At 48.6% G+C, this 14,013-nt stretch overlaps 1 protein-coding gene and 1 long non-coding RNA gene across 4 annotated transcripts in view; one reads left to right on the top strand and one right to left on the bottom strand.

Moving 5' to 3' along the window:
• BMAL1 (basic helix-loop-helix ARNT like 1) overlaps nt 1–11,599 on the bottom strand; it is a 104,278-nt gene extending 92,679 nt beyond the window's left edge. For all 3 annotated transcript variants that reach the window (XM_020286565.2, XM_020286562.2, XM_076002160.1), the window contains exon 1: nt 11,445–11,599. The gene's annotated coding sequence lies outside the window, so the exon portion shown is untranslated. The remainder of the gene's footprint in view (nt 1–11,444) is intronic.
• On the top strand, nt 11,426–12,795 carry LOC142870604 (uncharacterized). The gene is made up of 2 exons (XR_012918960.1): nt 11,426–11,505; nt 12,150–12,795. It is a non-coding gene; the product is annotated as an uncharacterized LOC142870604 (long non-coding RNA).
• The last annotated feature ends 1,218 nt before the right edge of the window (nt 12,796–14,013 follow it).

The raw sequence follows: 14,013 nt of genomic DNA on the forward strand, positions 1-14,013 counted from the left end.
TCTGACACTTGTTTTTCTGGTTCCTAGCTGCCCATCACTATCACAAGAGGTATTCACTGAGGAGAATCCATTCACATGGATACCTGTGCCTAACTTTTCCATCCATGCCCAGGCTTATGGCTCTCATCTCTGGGGGTGAAATGCATAATCATCTTTAAAACATGGCCCCATCCAACAAAGTTGTGTTCGTCAGCACCCACCTGGTGGACAGCGACACATTCCTAAACATGCCCCAAAGGTAGGGGAACTTCCTTCTGGCCTTCCCAGGTTTTCCCTGCAGAGGCAAGGACACTTTCACTATTAAAACAGGACTGCTGCTCCCTGCAGCCAGGAAGCAACTTTACAGCTTCTAAACTCTTTTTCTTTCCTTATCTCACTCAAGCATCAGACCCACACTGTAAGGGGCTGGACAAGAATTGTAAAACCTGTTCCACAGATAAGGAACCAGGCTCAGTTTGAGACATTAAGTGATTTGGCTTAGGCTGTATGGCGATTAAGTATCAGAAGCAGCCAGAATGCAGGTTATCTGACTGCTAATCTGGTACATTTTCCAGAAAATATAAGTATTCGTTTTTAAACATTTGACTTCCCTAACAGCGTTTTGCTTCTGGAGAATTCATTAACTAAGGTATCGCAGTCGCAGTACAGTGCAGATTCACACACTTGAAAGCCACTCACACAGGCAGATGTTCACTGCACTCTAGACATCTAAAGGGTGACTGATAACAGCCGTGCCGATTAACATAATTGACAATTAATTCCCAGTTCTGGCTTCCTCTCTCCCTCTGTCTACATGCCTCTAGTAGCCTCCTATCAGCTCTCTGCTGCATTTAGTCCCTCTTTGCTGCAATCCAGCTAGAACATTAACACTGGGTTAATGCTTTAGGGGGAATTATTTCATGCCACCAAAATCAAACCCATAAAAAATAACTCCAGTGGTTCTCTACTGCCTACCAGTCTCTGCCTCGTATGATAAACTTTAACTTGTCCCTTAACCTTGCTGAGTTTCCCCATCTGTACAAGGAAAGAGTAGACTAAGTAGAGCCTTGCTCACTTCCAGCTCATGATTCTAAAACTCCCACTGAAGCCCAAATCCTGCATATGGAGGCTGCTGGGAGACAGCAGAGTGCAGTAGTCAAGAGCCTCCATGGCCTTGTTTTTAAGCCTGGATATATCGCTTAGAAGCTGTGTCACTTAGGAAGGTTCCTGAACCTCTAAAAATGGCTTCAGGTTTGGTCCTTGTATGATCTCCCAAACTTAAATTCCCACCATTATTTAAGAAACCTCCATGCTAGACAAGTCTGTGTCCCTGAATGCAAACTGGTCATTCCTACCTCTGTGCTTTGAATTATTCTATGCCACCCCCTGGAGGTACCTGTCCTACCCTTGTCTGTGAACCTAAATCCTACCCATACGTAAAGGTCCAGATTAAACCTGACCACTTCTATGAAGCCTTCTCCCTTCTATGACACAAAGATCTCACAAGTATGAATTTCTGTAGCACTTATAGTCTAGACCACTTCACTGGCATGAGATGTGGTTTTTGGATTATCTTTAGAATGGTCACAACTATTTCTGCTCTTCCTCTGGGTCTAGCATGGTACCTTGCATATAGCCCCCAGATATTTGTTGACTGAATAAATAAATGTGCAGTACTATGACCAAATAAATATGCAGTAAGTTTACTTTTAGTTGATATGGCTCAGCTATTGAGGCGTTGTACTTTGGAGCCAATTAAAGATAACATAAAGATGAACATCCACAGTCAGAGATAACCAAGGCCAGTTAACGACTCATCATCAGTAAAATATACTGATATCTGGCCAACCGGAAGAATAAGAAAAACACAGATATCAAAAGAAAACAGCAACCTAAACTCCAAAGTACCTTGCAAGACCAAGCTCATGAACCTATACTGATAGAGAGTGAAGGAAATTTGAGGTTTTCCAAAGGCTGAACTCACTCATTGAATGAATAAACAAGTATTTACTGAGTAACTATTCTGTACAGATGCTGTCTTAGTTGCTGGGGATACAGCAGAGAACAAAACAGACGAGGGCCAGGCGTGGTGGCTCACACCTGTAATCCTAGCACTCTGGGAGGCCGAGGCGGGCAGATTGCTTGAGGTCAGTCAGGAGTTTGAAACCAGCCTGAGCAAGAGTGAGACCCCGTCTCTACTGTAAATAGAAAGAAATTAATTGGCCAACTAATATATATAGAAAGAAAAATTAGCCGGGCACGGTGGCGCATGCCTGTAGTCCCAGCTACTTGGGAGGCTGAGGCAGGAGGATTGCTTGAGTCCAGGAGTTTGAGGTTGCTGTGAGCTAGGCTGATGCCACGGCACTCACTCTAGCCTGGGCAACAAAGTGAGACTCTGTCTCAAAAAAAAACAAAAAACAGACGACATTCCTGCGCATATTCCAGCTCCAAAGTGAAGTCCACAAAGCAACAACTTCTTGCACCAATTCCTTGCTATGCCTTCAAGTAAGAAAAAAAAATAGAACATAACATGCACAAGTGACCAAATAGAGGCAGTGCTGAAAGTGCTCTGTCACTCACTGGGGGGGATCCCTCACCCTAGAATGCACTGGGGAAGCTTGCAGAACGGCACTCTGTGCCCAAGTCATTTGAACACTGCCAGTTGAGCTCTGCCACTAGTGTCACTTAAATATCAAACCTCTCAAATGGCAAACGTGGCTCATGATGCCAAAAACAAAATTCAGAAGTGGAGGGGGGGGTGGTAGTTGGTTAAACGGTCAGGTAGATTTCACCATTGTAAAACCTTAGGCTCCTTTCTCCACTGGAGCAGAAACCTCTCTTATCCTCTAAAACCTTGAAAAAAATTTTTTCTTCTAGTAGGATACTGAAAATAGCTTTGCATTTAACATTTAAAATTGTTTTTGATCCCACACTTTTTTAGCTCTGCTCTCTTCTGCAAACTCATTCCATTCCCTAAGGGTACTTATAAGTATATTTTACAAGTAAACAAACCATAGTCACCATTTTTATCCCCAAGAGTTAAAAAGAAAAAACAATTTACATAATTATATGGAAGATAAGTTGGCCAAGAACACAGAAATCTTATCTGGACCAAAAGTTCTAGGACAAAATTTCTTTCAACTCATCAAGAAAGACAGCAGATCAAAATCAAGGTTCATATTGAAAGCATGATTGTCGAGCACTGCACATGGGAACTTCCTGAGTCATCATTTACGTATCATCTACTTCTTCAAGAAGCAGTTGGGGGGCAGCCATTTGAGGGTGGGTTTGAACAATGAAGTATATGTATGTTCTCCTGTCATGATGAGAAAAATCAAAGGATTTTGCAACCAAGAAGAACCTGACAAATCAAAGTTCAATGACGGCAAGTTACTCAAAGTTACTCAGTGTATCAGTGGCTAAACCAAGACCAGAGCCTGGGTCTCTCCCAGCTCCCAGTCCAGGGCTTTCCCCACTCTCTGCACCACTGTCTCATTTATAACACATGAAACCAAATCTTAAAGGCACAAAGGTAAAATCCCTTTTATAAAACTTTTGGACAGACTGGAAAAATAGTACAAGTGACTAAGGTAAATGGGTCTCATTCAAGCTAACAGCAAATGACTTATAATGCCATAGAGAGGAGGGGTCTAGCAGGAGAAGGCTTAATGACTGCTAATCATGCTTTAGTACTAAAGAGCATGTTTTCAGTCACCACTAAATGGCTTTTGTGGGCTTGCCTGAGAACTAAATCACTATTTAGCTCATTTTTTTTTCTATAGAAAAATCTATCCCAAGTTTCCATCAAATGCCTTCCAAATAAACTTTTAGAACAAAACCTGTTTTTAAGATGGATGTGCATGTAAAACAGAATTCTGAGGTCTAAAGCTCTGCACTAAACATAATTAAAACAGTAATGGTGACACATGCCAGGAGTGTGTTTATGAAAAGATCCTTCAAACCCTTATTTAGTTTATATGCAACAAAATGTTTTATTAAAGGCCTCTGGACAGGGTATGGTAAATTTCTATTATTCAATATATAACCAAGGACAAATGCTCTAATTCTGTATGCAAGTATTTACAAGGCTATTCTATTACTGGGCCAAGGATTATGGGGAAGATAAAAGAGGAGAAACCATCTCTACACAATGAATTATTATTCCAGTTATACTTGCCTTTACTTTCCTCAAAAACATTAAGCACCTTCCAACCTCAGGGTCTTTGCACCTCCTTTTCCCTCTTCCTGGGATTCCTTCCCCCAGATCTTCCTGAAGCTGAGCTCAAATGTCACCTCCTTGGAGAAAGCTCCCCTGATAATCCAGCTAAGGCAACCTCCTTCCCACTACACCTCATCACTCTGCTTTACTCTATTTGATTTGTTCCCCAGCACCTGCTACTACCAGCAGTGAACATGTTTAATTGTTTGTTGTCTGTCTCCTCCTCCTGGGCCTCTGTTTTGTTCACTGCAGTATCCTCAGTGCCTAAAACAGTGCTGTGCATCCAATGAACTTCATCCAATAATGAGTACAACTGAAGAGTGGGAAGTGAACACAAGATAATTAACTGTGAAACAACTAAAAAATGAGAGAAGTGGCCCTTCTGATTAGGTAGGATACAGTAGTTTGCTAATCATGAAGTATTATTGCTTCTGAACGAATGGCTGGCAATCAAAAGTAAGAGAGACAGAGAAAGAGAGATTGAGAGAGAGCGTGCAAAGGGGGCAAATGGCATCAGACGAGGCTTCGCAAAGAAGTGAGATTCAAGGCAGAGGCAAGGGGGAAAGGCCATCCAGGTCAAGGAACAACCTGAACAAAGACCCACAGCAGGAGAGTATGATACCGGGTGGCCTAGGATGTAGAGGAGAGACGAGAGAACTAAGCCTGGGGCCCAGGAATGGAGGCCAAGCGGGGCAGCGGGGCTGGTGAGGAGGAACAGGGTCGGGCTCTAGAGAGCCCGGAAGCCTGGACACAGGGGGTCACCTGCATGCCACTGGCAGCAGAGCTGTTATTTGAAGACCAAGCTGGCCAAGCATGGGGGAAGAATTGAAATAAGTAGAGAGCAGAGCAGAAAACTGGTCAGAAGATGACCAGGGGGCAAAAGAGCTGGGAGACAGTGAGTTATGTTGACAGGTTCATGGCACACAAGGAGCACGAGGGGGCAAAAAGAGTTGTTTCTCTCTGCTTAGGCAAGAGAGGGACACAAGTGAGCAACATGTCAAGGCATTCTCCCCAAAAAAGAATTTCCAAAGTATCTCAGAGTAGCACTCTATGGCAGAATCAGGTCAGCTTCCCATCCCTGTCCTGCTCTTGGAGCACTCGAGGAGGACAACAAAGTTCAGAACAAAGATTCTGAAGGTAGAGCATGTCCTTCATGTCCCCCAAATCTGGGATTAATTATATTCAGGATAGCCTGTGTTTATTATCGTTTTATTCTTTGGGAAAAAAAAAAAGTGGTATCTAATTGCACTATGCAGTATATATTTGAACATTATATAACACATTTTTATGTAACAGGTTCTTGACATAAAACAATGTGTCCCTTACTATCTAAATGTATTCGGGGAACAACTGGCATTAAACACACACACACACACACACACACACACACACACACATCAAGACTGCGGATACACCAAGCCTGCAGACATCGGTCTTGGGGTAAGGAACTGGGGAGAGGAGGACGAAGGTGAGAGACTTTTGAAAAGGTCCCCTCCCCAGTGAGGAGCTCTGCAGGCGGCTAGATGGGGGTGGGAGATAGTGATTTATGTTGATAGGTTCATCGCACACAAGGAGCTGCCTAGGGAGAAGCTGGCTGAGCCACATGGGGCCTGTGTCAGCGCAATGCCGCAGGTAGACAGGAGAAAGCCAGAGAGACAGCCACGCACACCAGGACGTGAAGGGAATGCTCACAAACCCTGGTAACTGCTACCAGGGTAACACCCAGATGTACGCTCCCGCCCTGTGTCCCACTACAGAGGTCTTCAGCCCTGCTCTAAAGGAGATGTGCGCCATGCTTGTCAACAACACACCAGGTACATGCTGTACGGACCTAACACAGGGTTCCTCCCAGGAGCCATCTACAACAGCGTTAGAGAACAGGCTCTGGAGTCCACTGGGCACAAATCCTGCTGCACCCCATACCAGCTGAGTGACCCTGGGCAGTTTACAAAACCACCTCACTTGTAAAGTAAGGATAATAATAGTACCTACCTCGTCGGGTTGTTAGGAGGACCAAACAAGTTAATAAGTACAGGGTGACTCACACAATCGCTGGCAGACAGAAAGTGTTCAATAAGTTTTAGCTGCTAGTATCATAATTATTATTATTTCTATCTTGCAGATGAAGTAAATTAGACTCAAAGAAGCTATATGATTTGCCCAGGTCACACATTTCAAACAGGAGTTGAAGGAATAACTACATGTAAATGTTTTACTCAGTATATGCACAAAATCCAGAGGATAGAGCATGAACCAGAATATTAGATTAGGCAGACCATCCATCCCCTGCTTTAACCAGGCTGGATAAATGTGAGTTCACACTATTTAAAAGGACAACATGTTCTAAAGTGAAAATCATTTTCCATTATATGCCAGCAATCAAAGATCCCCTGCAACAAAGATGACAAAATGTATCCAGTCTCATCTCCCCCTGAAGTGAAATCCCCAATGCAAACCCTCCTTTCAGGCAGACCTGTTGCACACCTCATCTCATGCCCTACCTCCCTATTGTGTGCATCCCTCTCCCTGCCCCTGCTCGGTCCTGAGTGTCTATCCCACCACATCTCCTCCTCCTGTTCCTCAAGATCTTCAAGTGACATGTGCATTGGAGGAGCATGTCCTAAAGGCTCCCTGTGCCTGTCATTTGGGAAAACCAAGATGAACCCCTCCCAGGAGCAGGTGAGATAGTCCCATAAACAGCCCAACATAATATGGAGTGCAGCGGGACCTAAGGGAATTGCAGTGAGAGCAAGAGCTGGGGACACGACTGCCAGGTGTGGGGAGGAAGGAAAACAAAATGAAGCAACAGTTTCTGCAGGACCAAGCCCCTGAGCTGGGTCTTAAAGGCAGAGGATTTGGACACGTGATGAATGGGGGTTGGGGCAGATGGACGGGGCTAGGGGCTGGTACAGGGAACGAGCAGCCCTGCAGCTTGACTGGACAAGCCTAGGCACACACCAACGTCTGGTGGACAGGCAGGCCAGACATGGAGACCCCTACACACCAGGCTTAGAAGCCCGGGCAAGGCAACAAGGAACAGCAAAACTGACAGCCAACATTCACTGAGCATTCACCATGTGCCATGAACAGCCTGACACATTTTTTCCAATGTTTTAACTCATGTAATCCACACATCTCCACAACTCTTTGAGGTGGAGATGACTATGATCCCAGTTTTATAGATGAGGACACCAAGATATAGACAACAAAGGCAACTTGACCACAGTCGTCAAGCTAGTTGGGAACAGTTAGGATGTGACATCTGTGCTCTAAAGCACCCAACCAAACTGACTCTTAGGACAGCCTGGGGGATGAAGTGATGTAAGCTCCAGGCTGTCAGGAGGGTTCAATGGGACAGTGCTTGCAAGCAGTTTGCAAACCTGAAACTCCAAGACCACAAATGCTAGCTACAGGCTGTCTGACATCAATGTCCTCAACAGATCTGTTAGCAGCTAATGCAGAGAGATAAAGCAGGACTAGAGACAGGTCCCCAGGCCAAGGGAGACAGTATGAACAGTGGTGTCTAGGACAGACACCTACCTGAAGGGGGACGCAGGAAGAGAATCATGAAAGCAGCATGCCCCAAAGGCTGAGGGAAGAAGGGATTTCAAGAGGGAAAGACAGGTGAGGTAAAAGCTACAAAGGGGCCAAGAAACACCACGTAGGGTTAAGAATGGACCTGTGGAATTCAAGACTTAAAGTTTTTAGGGAAAGCTCTGAGAAAAAATATAAAGAAGGGTGGTAGGGAGAGAAGCCAGAGGGCAAGCGCTAAGGATGGAGCAGATGCTCTCGCTCCGTGCAGGCTGGCGGGAAGGGAGGGAGGAGACACACGGGCTCAGGGGCACCAGTGTACACATGTGTAAGCTGCCGGGCACACAGCAGGCTCACAGCAAGTCTGTTTCTGCCTCTTCTGTCCTTCCTCTCCTAAATCAAGACTATAGTTTTGGGGGGCATGAAGGGGAGGCTGAGGACAACCTGCACAGAGGATACTATGGTGACAGGACCCGGGCAGAGTGGGGAGGGAGTGGCAGCTGGCACTGAGGAAAGACTTCCTGTGTGCCAGGCACCTTACACGCATCATCCCCCTTAACCCTCACACGGACTGCATGAGGCAGGCACTGTCACTGCACCAAGGGGAGGAGCCTGAGGTCAGAGGGGTCAAGCACTCGTCCAAGGCCACACAGCCTGAACCCAAGTCCCAGGTCCTTCTGCCACCAGAGCTCAGGCTCTTGCCGTGGGGAGGACCCACAAAGAGGAAAAAAAGGAGAGATCCACTTGCTTCCTCAGAACTGGGAGGAGAGGAGGGGACAATGGGGAAAGAGACAGGACATCTTGGGTGGAAAAGGAGAGATGCTGAGAGTGTTTAAGTCAGAGCAGGTCTCGCTTAGCCAGAGGGAGGAGAAAAGACAGGGTGGGTGTTTTACAAGACTCACAGTCTGAGTCTTATAATAAGGTGACAATGAGGAGAGAAAGGACTGTAGAGAAGGACATGCCTGTGTCTCTGAGCTTCTAACTAAACCTCAAGGTCTTAAAAGCATTTTTTTTTATTTTCTTGCAAGTGCCTACTTTAGTATGGTGCTAACTAAAATCATTGCCTGTAATTATAATATTGTAAGGAGCAGAAACTGTTTCTTTAATATCAACTTTCTCCTGCCACAGTGAGAGCTGATGATGAAATCACACCAAAAAAGAAAGCTCACAGAAGGCAACCCTTCCACCAGAGAGATATTAAATATTTAGTTTTTACATTTTCTTATGCAGTTTTGTTAACACAGCCAATTCTTTCTACAGTGCTTGTCCATCTTTTAGCATATAAATTCCATAGAGATTGTTGGTATAAAGGGATAAATCTGAAAACATGGCCACTTCCTTTTCCTACCCTGTGGCTTGAAAACCTCTTCTGCAAATAGCAGACAAATTCATGAGTAGTCATCATTTTATAAATCATTTGAAATGGATCCTTTAAAACACCATCTGTTGATCTGCTTAACTTTCCTATGAAAATAGCGCTTCAGCTCAGATGCTCTGGAGGTGCCAGGAGGTAAATACCAACCTGAATTCACATGTATTAAATATTTAGAGACTTACTGAACTTTAGAGCAAAAGGAACCTTTGCGATCACCTAGTTCAATGGTCTTAATTTCCATCGGAGGCAAACAGAACCCAGAAAGGTTCGGTAACTTGCCCCAGGTGGCACAGCCATGACAGCCCAGTTCTGGGACAGTACCAGGATGTCTAGCTCCTAATTCCCAGGTTAGTGCTTTTCTACCACACCTGCTCTTTCTCCCCCTTTTTAAACTTCAGGGATTGGAATAAAATACAAATCTAACTAGAGTTTTAACTTATTGTTATTTTTCACTGGCTTCATCTACAATCAAAACCAAAATGCCTCTACACATCCACTTCAGATGATCAAGGCAATTTCAAATCCTGTCCAGGAAACTTCCAGCCTTCTTAACGGGTTCAACAAACAGTTTTTAAAGATTTATCAATAAACTCAGTAACAAAGCATGGACTGAAAGATTAAATTTTGTGTTTTAAAATATATTTGGGAATTTCATTGATATGAAAATCAAATTTAACAGCAGCGATTTTTTATTAAAAGTCATGCAAGCACGGAGAGCATGAGATTATTCAAAACTGCTCAGGAGCAGCAATGATTATTTTAAGCTCATGATTCAACGGGCACATTAATTAAAAACTCCACCAACCCAAATTGACAGATCCTGATATCAACGGGACCAGAAGAATTAAAATAATAGTTGTCATACGAAAATAGATTAAGAGGGGAATAGCAGCCAATGTCAGAAGGACAAGAGTGGTGGGAAATGAGATGCATCTAATGAGCAGCTTTTATGGATTTTTAGAAAACGAAGATCCTAGAAATACGGGCATGCGGGTAGTGTCAAGAAATGCTTCTTCATAAACACCGACTCTGATTTCTGGAAGCTGGGTGAGAAAACTTGGCTAATAATTCCTTGCCGAGGAGTAGTGATGTAAGACGAGGTTAGAGACCACAGGCGCCAAAGTGCCAGAACCATGCTAGGTGACCGGGAAGGAGCCGAGGCGGGGGAGGGAACAGGGAGAGGAGGTGCGGGGAGAGGGGTGCCAGCTGGGTGTCCCGCCGGCCGGCACAAACTTGACAGCAGACGCCAATGTCCCGGGCAGCCCTTCCTTCCCCTGCGCCCGCCGTCCGGCACCAGCGCGCGCCCCACAGCCGGCTCTCGCGACCCTTCGGGGTGGCTGGCACGCGCCCCACAAGGTCGGCGTTAATTTCTACCTTCCTCTTCTTCCTCCCAGCAAACCCGAGCTCTCTGGGCTACCCATGCCCGTAATCGCGAGCGGGAACCTTTTTCTTCCCTGACATCTGTCAAAACCCGAGCTTGAGCCAGCCTCGCTGCGCCCTCCGCGGGGCTCCAGGGCCGGCTCCTGGCCCGCACCTGGGCGCCGGGCGACATCCCCGCGCCGTCGCGCACCTGCCCGCAGACCACAGGAGATCCTCCCGGGGCCGCCCAGGACCCCGACGGCGGCGCAGGCCCGACGAAAGTCCGCAGGCTGGGGCCAGCCCCATGCCCGGCCGGGGGATTCCCGGTGCAGCGCCAGCCCCGGCGACAGGGCCGAAGGGCCGGGCAGGCTCGGACTCCCCAAGCCCGACGGAGACGCCCTCCCCACCCCCACCCAGCTTCACAAGCTCGCCAAAGGGAAGTGGAGAGGGGGAGGAAGGGCAGACGCAGCATCGTTCGCCCAACGCCCTTGGGGCGCAGCTGCTAAGGAGGGTCCCCTCGGGGGTCCCCGCAGCGCCCAGAGATGTACCGAGGACTCGCCCTCAGCCGAGTCACTGCGCCGAACAGACAGAGCTGTCCCTTTAAGAGGGAGCTGGCTGCCTCCTCCCCCCGCCAGGTAGCGATGCCCGCGAAGGAGAAGCGGATACTCCCGCGGACACTCTCCGGTCCCTTTAAGGGCGCCTGCGGCACCTCTGCCCGCCCCAGCCCGCAGCGCCAGCCCCCGCGAGGAGGATGGGGGCGGACGGGCGCGGCGCCTTTAAGGGGCGCAGCCTCCCCGCGGCCGGGTGGGGGCAGGGAGCGGGCACGGGCCCTTTAAGGCGGGCAGCGGGCACGTCGGGCAGGGTTCCCCGGCGGCCGGGCTGCGCCCGGGGCAGCGGCCGGGGCGCCGCGCCTGCGAGGGTGCCAACGGCCCGACGGGGTGCCCGGGGCCGCGCCGCCGGCCGCCGCCGCCCGACACTCACCGTGGCTCGCCGGGAGCGCCCGCGCCCTCGCCCGCACTCGGATCCCGCGGCGGCGGCGGCGGTGAGTCCGGCGCGGGTAAACAGGCACCTCCGTCCCTGACCTACTTTCTGCCTTCCCTAAATGTCGCACCACTAACCTACTTTCCGACCAATCCGCTCCCCGCCGGCCCAGGCCCGGCCCCCCGCCCACCAATCGCTGTGCCCAACCCCCCGTCCCCGCCCACCAATGGAGAAGCCGCGGAGCCCGGATACCTGCCTCTTCCCGCCAGCCAATCCGAGCGCCCGAAGGGAGCCGGTCTCGGCGGCCACCCCTGGCCAATCCGCGCGCGGCTCGGCGGCCCGCGGCCCAGTTATGTGTCAGCTGGAGGGGCCGCCGACCAATGGCGAGGCGGCGGGGGCCGGTTTACCTGCTACTTTCCCGCCGCCAATCATGTGGCGCCCAGGAGCGCACGCCCCGAGCGGAGGACCAATCGGCGCGACCTTCTGGATTTCCTCTCGCCTGCCCTCTCCCTCTCCCCTCGAGTCTCTCACTCAGTGGCCACTGCGGTGCGGACGCCGCGCGCCTCGCGGTCGCCCGGGATATCCCTCTTCTCGGTCCCCGCTGGCGTCCGGCCGCCCGCTCTCACCCCGCGCCCTTCCCGTCTCCGCTCGGGCGCCTGGCTAACACCAGCGCTTCCCGACTTCCCTCCCTCCAACTCCATCTAGGAAACCGATTTTAGGAACACGCAGTGCCAGACCCTGCCTAAAGCCCCTGGTTTGCCAACGTCCAAACGAGGGAAGAACACTTCGTATTGCTAGAAGCGTTTCCACCCCAGCACTGCAAGTGTTCTCGCGTTCCCTCCGTGCGTCCTGACCTCCAGGCGTCCCGCTGGAGCTGTCACTCTGGTTCCAAAGCGAAAACAGGCGCGCGGCGGTTCTGTCGCGTTTCCTTCCAGTAGCCAGGTTTTGACCACCTACTGTGCGGCAGACGCCCGCCCGCCAGCTCTGGGCTCCACTGCGAAAAGCAAAAGCTGTCTAGGTTGCGAGACGGAAGGAAACAGATAGTCACCGAAAATAAAAATTCCGAAACGACACGCGACTTGATTGCTGAGAGGACCTGTCTCGTTTTTGCATCTCAAGCGCTTGGTAGAGGGCCTTTAGCACAAAGAACTCCCAACCCTTGTAGATGTTAAGCTCCCTGAATACAAGGACAGCGTCTTCTTTTTTGTTATCCATGCCAGCTCCCCTTCAGCACCTGGCAGGGTGGGGTGGTGAGGTGGAGGGGTGGGGCCAGGTGCCCAGCACCTGGCAACTGTTCCATAAAAGTTTGTTGGCTGGGTATATGGACAAATGGAATTAAATCAATTGACCTGACGCTGTGACCCAGACTAGCCTGTGTCTCTTGAGCTCCTTGAACGCAGATGTTGTGCTTTGTTATCAAACCACTGCTCAGCCCCAGCGTATTGCCAGGCACAAAGTGTTTGCCCAACACGTGCTTGTGGACTGAATGCTAACTGTTTCCAAGGTCAGCCATCTTCATTGGCAGCTCACTATTTTTCCCAAGTTTGCACGCAGGTGGAATCTTACTGCTATTTGCTCTGTCTTTGCTCCCATTTGATGAGAAGACTCTGTTTAAATGGAACTTTAGCAAAGCACTTGACAAGGTATTGTGGACAAATGAAGAAATAAAGATGCTAGTATAATTAATTGGACTAATAACTGATTAAGTAACCATAAGGTAAAATTACTGAGTAATGAGCCCACATGGACCCAAAGGAAGGGTGGAGGGAATCAACATTGGCGCACCCTCCACTATGTGCCAGGCACTGTGCTAAGTGTTTTCCCTGCATTTTCTCCCCTAATCCTCATAACCACCTTGTGAGAGAACTATTGTTGTCCCATTTTACAGATGAGGAAACTGAAACTCAGAGTTTAATTTGCAAGCCCAAGGTCACACAGTAGGTGGCAGAGCCATGATTCAAACCCAATTTTTTTTCCCCCAGAATCCTCTGTACCACACCAGTTACCATAGGGATGACAGAAGTCTCTCTCCCAGGCCCAGACTTCGGGACTTTGATCAGTGTCCTGAATGAAAACCAGAAGACTTGCCCTGCATTTCCAGATGGCAAAAAGCCAGGAGGGGAAGAGACATCATTATATGACTTAAGCCAAATTCAGTATTAGAGCAATGGGCTGACTCTATCAGGGATAAATGTGGAGTCTCACCCTGGGGAACCAACCACTCAAAGGCAGGCTGAGGGCAGACATGTCTTAACAGATGCTTGTAAGAGCAAGATAAAGGGTCTTAGGTGACAAATAACTCAATCTTAGTTGTGGCTGCCCAAAACCTTAACCCCAGCAGTCAGTGTGCTAGCTCTCCACACTTGCTAGCTGGATGAGTTTTTATCAAATTACTTATAACTCAGTTGTCTCATCTGTAAAGTGGGGATAATCTAATATCTACTTCACAGGGTTGTTGTAAGAGTAAAATGCAATGATAAATGGAAAGGTCTTAGCACAGTGCCTGGCATGCAGCAAAGATTCAGTGCATATTAGGTATCACTTGTAACAATTCTATGAAATAGATACT

This window comes from Microcebus murinus, chromosome 4 (assembly GCF_040939455.1).
Source record: "Microcebus murinus isolate Inina chromosome 4, M.murinus_Inina_mat1.0, whole genome shotgun sequence".
NCBI lineage: Eukaryota > Metazoa > Chordata > Mammalia > Primates > Cheirogaleidae > Microcebus > Microcebus murinus.